We start from the raw sequence: 5,000 nt of genomic DNA, 5'->3' as shown, positions 1-5,000 counted from the left end.
TGATGATGATTAAGTCGTTCTCACTAGGCATATGGTGATTATGATGATGATTAATTAAGTCGTTCTCACTAGGCATATAATCATTATGATGATGATTAAGTCGTTCTCACTCGAGTTATGATGATTATGATGATGATTAAGTCATTCTCACTAGGCTTATAATCATTATGATGATGATTAAGTCGTTCTCACTCGGCTTATACTTGGACCGAGTGTGACGTGCTCCCGATGTCGATGAAGCTGCGACCGAGTATTATTGATTTAGACTTGATTAAATGCACACACTTTGCCGCAGGACGTGTCTCGGGTTGATCTGCTTGCCTTAGTCTCGATTTTTATTCATCAGCTGACGTGATGTTTGGCCTCGCGGGGTTCTTTAGAGTGGGGCGTCTTCCTTTGAGCTCCGAGGAGGACCAGTCGGCTGGGCTGCGCTGGCGAGGTTGGAGACGCAGGCCTTGTGAGGGAGATGTTCCTTGTGAGGGGGAAGGGGAGAGGGAGGAAGATATAGAAGGAGGGGGGAATTTTTTTTTTTTTTGGGGGGTGGGGGGGGGTGGGAGTGGGCGCCCTTTTGGTTGGTGGTTTGTTGTGTGGGAGACTTGGTGTTGGGGGGTAGTGTTGGTGGGGTGGGAGATGGGGGTGGTTGTGGGCAGGTGGGGGTTGAGAGATGGGATTGGGTCGGGGTGGTTGGGGGTTGAGAGATGGGCGTGAGTTGGGGTTGTTCTGGGCCGGGGGCGGTTGGTAAATGGACCTGGGTAGTAGGTGGTGAGGAACGGGAGATGGGCGTGGGTTGGGGGTAGTTAGGGGGGCGGGTGGGGGTCGAGAGATGGGATTGGGCGTGGGTTGGGGGTGGAAAGGAGCGGGTAGTGGGGCGTGCATGGTCACCCATCCAGTGGCGCCCTCCTCGAGGGGATTACTCACCATCAAGAGTCAAGTGATGAATGCGGTGAGTCAGTCGTCATCCAGTCCTGTTGTTTTACTTAGATAATGACATATTTAGTTTTATTTTATTTATATATTATTTTTTTCTTTTTTTATTGAAGTCTTTCTGTTTTACTTAGATAATGACGTATTTAGTTTTATTTATTTTATATATTATTTTTTTCTTCTTTTTTAAATTGAAGTCTTTCTGTTTTACTTAGATAATAACATATTTAGTTTTATTTATTTTATCTTATTTTATTCTTATTTATTTTCTTTGAAGTCTTCCGTTTTTAATTTAGTTGTTGTTTTCTTCTTCTTCTTCTTCTTTTTACTGAAGTCTTTCTCTATTTACACGAACAACGCCCCCGGCATGGCACGTAAGAGATACCCAAGACGTGTGTTCTATCATGCGCGACGCCCTTAGTGCCTGGTCATGGGGGTGACTCACACCGCCCGACTCCGATCCGGGCTCTGAGGGCGGGGGGGTGAGGGGTAGGAGGGGGTGAGGGGTAGGAGGGGGTGGGGTGGGGTGGGGGGAGTCGGTGGAAGGACTTGGATGCGGAATTATCCTGGTGTGGATTCGGATTGGAGAGGTCGGAGGACAGGCGAGAAGGATGGGTTACGTAATTTACGTAGATAGATGGATGGATAGATAGATTTCTTCTCGTCTAGAATATGTGTTTATTATTATTGTTATTATTAATATTATTATTAATTATTATTATTATTTGTGTGTGTGTGTGTGTGTTTCTTTCTTTTTTTTTTTTTTTTTTTGTGTGTGTGTGTGTGTGTGTGTGTGTGTGTGTGTGTGTGTGTGTGTGTGTGTGTGTGTGTGTGTGTGTGTGTGTGTGTGTGTGCGCGCGTATGATATAAGAATCCGTATTTTCCAAAAAAAAAAGATGTTCGGATGGTGTACAATAACGCGGAATCCAGTGACGGGGCCAAGGGTGGACAAAGGCGTGCAGTAAAGTGGAAGGTGGAGGATTTGAGTTTGTGGTGGTGGTGGGGTGGGTGGGGGAGGGGGGGGGGGTCTCGCCACTCCAGGTGAAGGTCGGGCGGGCAGGCGGCGGGCGGGCGGGCGGGCGGGCGTGGAGCGCGTCCTTTGGCAACGGCCTCGGTGAGCCGCCCGCCGCATGGAGCTCTCGCCTGTCACGCTCGCCTCCTGCCTCAAGGTCGCCCCTGCTGCCCCCTCCCCCTCCCCCTTTCTTCCAGGTCGTCCCTGCCTCCCCTTCCCCTCCTTCACCATCCCCAATGCCATGCCACCCCTTCCCCTCCCCCCTTCACCACCCCCTCCTCCCATTCACCACCCCTTCCCCTTTATCACCCCTTCCCCCCTTCACCACCCCTTCCCCTTCACCACCCCTTCCCCCCTTCACCACCCCCAAAGCCATGCTCCACGCTCCGCCCACACCGCGCCCACCCCCGCGAGAGTACCTGCACGTTCCCGGGGCCAGCCGTTCCCTCTCCCGGAATAGAGAATGGGAAATGGGAGAATGCGCAGGATGGGCTGATAAAGAAATTATTCGGGAGATTAAGGGCTAAGGAAGAGGGTGGACTGAGGCGGCTTTTGGGAGGGCAGACCAGCCGACTAGGGAGTGGGTGAGTCCCCGCGTAAATCGTTGACCTTTTTGGGGGGGCGGGGTCAAGGGTGTGGCTTCGGAGGGAGGGGGAAGGGGAGAGGGAGTGGGGAGGGGGGCTCTAGGCGCAGCACGTGGCGTGGGGCGACTACTACTTGGCGATACGCACAGGGCAGCTTGTGCAATGCGAAGCGAGAACGTGCCATGGGACTTACGCATACCGAGGGAATGTTATTGGGTATTGATTACGTTTTATGTCGGTTCGGATTCCGGTCACACTAAGGGGTGCATGTTGCTGCAAGTCGGAGAGGCGTGCTTGCTTTGGCAGTTGCTCCCCAGACGGCGCAGACGAGAGTGTCCCGCGGGAGCAGAGCTTCACCTCGCTGCAGGACCGGAAGTTGTGGCAGGAGGCGATGCGAGGAACTGTCAGGACGTGTATCAGTTCGCCCGCTTGCTTGCTTGCTTGCTTGCTTGCTTGCTTGGCGAAGGATTCTGGGAGGATTCCGAGATGGTTGACTTCACGTGCAGAAAATTTGACAAACTTTTTCGTTTTTACTTTTATGAAAATGAAGAGGATGTTTTGAAGAGGAATCTGAGAGGACAAACTTTTTTTTTTCTTTTTTTATTTTTTTTATGCTTTTATTCTTTTGTGAAAATAAAAAGGATGTTTTGAAGAGGAATCTGAGAGGGCGATGTTTTTGCTTCATATGAATGGGCTTTGTCTGGTAACTTCGGGGAAGAGATATTACGCGTTTAAAATCTCTAATTTATAGTCACCATTTACTTTCTTCTTTATCATCTATCTCTGTTTCTCCATTATCAGCTTATTTCTCATTATGCTCATACTCCTCCTTACCCTCGCCCCCGCCTCATCCACCCACTCCTTCTCATCTTCCCACTCCTTCTCCCACACCACTTCTTCCTTGCCGACCTCTTTCCTCCTCCACCTCCTCCTCTTCCTCCTCCTTATAGACTTTTATCCTCCTCTTCCTCTTCCACCTCCTCATCCTCACCCACCTACTCTCCTGTCTATTCCTCCTTGCCGACCTCTTTCCTCCTCCTCCTTCTCATTCTCCTCCTCCCTCCTCCTCCTTACCGACCTCTATCCTCCTCTTCCTCCTCCCTCCTCCTCCTCCTCCTCCTCCTCCTCCTCTTCTCCTCCTCCTCCTCCTCCTCACCGACCTCTTTCCTTCTTCTTCTCCTTCTCCATCCTCCTCCTCCTCCTCCTCCTCCTCCTCCTCCTCCTCCTCTTCCTCTTCCTCCTCACCGACCTCTTTCCTTCTTCTTCTCCTTCTCCTTCTCCTCCTCCCTCTCCTCCTCCTCCTCCTCCTCCTCCTCCTCCTCCTCCTCTCTCTCCTCCCCCTCCTCCTCCTCCTCCTCCCCTCCTCCTCCTCCTCCTCTCCTCCTCCTCCTCCCTCCTCCTCCTCCCTCCTCTCCTCCCTCCTCCTCCCCCTCCTCCCCCTCCCCCTCCCCCTCCTCCTCCTCCTCCTCCTCCTCCTCCTCCTCCTCCTCCTCCTCCTCCTCACTCCCGACTCATCGCCCTCACTACCTCCTGTCGATTTCGGCTGAAAGGGTTAGCGAGCGGGTTTTTTTTTCTTCGGTTTTTATTCCGGGAGAGGGTCGCGCGCGTGACCACCGAGGAGGGCCACGGGATTTTACTCACGGTGGCCACGTGTCCCCTCGAAAGGCCTCGTGTGCAAGGTGCTTGACCTTTTACGAAGATTATTTTATTTTATTTATTTATTTATTTTTATTTATTTATTTTTGTCCTGTTTTTGCCCCCCCCTCCCCCTTGCGGCTATTTATTTTTATTTATTTATTATTTATTATGTTTTTGCCCCCCCTCCCCTCCTCATGCGGCAAAATGGGGGGTGGGGTTATCTATAGGGCTTGGACGTTCGTTTCTATTTGCTTCTCTGTTTTATGTATACATGTACGTGTATATAAGTATATGTGGTTATACAGATTCACTTACATGTGTATTGATCTCTATATCTGTATTTGCATATATGTGTCCAGTGACAGTGACACATTTCAAGGCGCAACTTCGAAGGCTAAGGACGGAAGTGACGTGGAGGTCCCCTTTTCGGTCCCGAGTTTGCGGTCTGTCAGCGTTCGTTACGGGGAGAGAGGGTACGGCAGCTGGTGGGGGGAGGGGGGGGGGCGAAGTGCCAGCTGACATCCTGCGAGGAGGAAAAGAGGCAGTCGTCTACTTTGTACTTTTCTTTGTTTTCCTTTTTTTCGGGGAAGGTCATGGTCAGTGTTAAGGGGTAGTTTAGGGTTTAGGGAAGAGGCAGTCGTCTACTTTGTACTTTTCTTTGTTTTCAATTTGCAGGGAGGGTCATGGTCAGTGTTAATGGGTAGATTAGGGATTAGGGAGTTTAGGGATCTTGCAGCGAGGGATTCGAGGGGACAGGGAAGCCGCACCCGGGAACAAGATCGTCTGCAATGCGTAGGTTGGGGGAGGGCGCGCGCGTGTGGGCCAGATGCGGACGGGTTCGG

The 5,000-nt window shown here is 51.3% G+C and overlaps 1 protein-coding gene across 14 annotated transcripts in view; it reads left to right on the top strand.

Moving 5' to 3' along the window:
* pnut (septin 7-like protein pnut) overlaps window positions 1-5,000 on the top strand; it is a 195,998-nt gene that overhangs the window by 155,493 nt on the left and 35,505 nt on the right. The window lies entirely within an intron of this gene.

Source organism: Penaeus vannamei, chromosome 33, assembly GCF_042767895.1.
Source record: "Penaeus vannamei isolate JL-2024 chromosome 33, ASM4276789v1, whole genome shotgun sequence".
Classification (NCBI taxonomy): domain Eukaryota; kingdom Metazoa; phylum Arthropoda; class Malacostraca; order Decapoda; family Penaeidae; genus Penaeus; species Penaeus vannamei.
The sequence above is the reverse complement of the archived record's forward strand: the minus strand, read 5'-3'. Positions and strand labels throughout refer to the sequence as shown.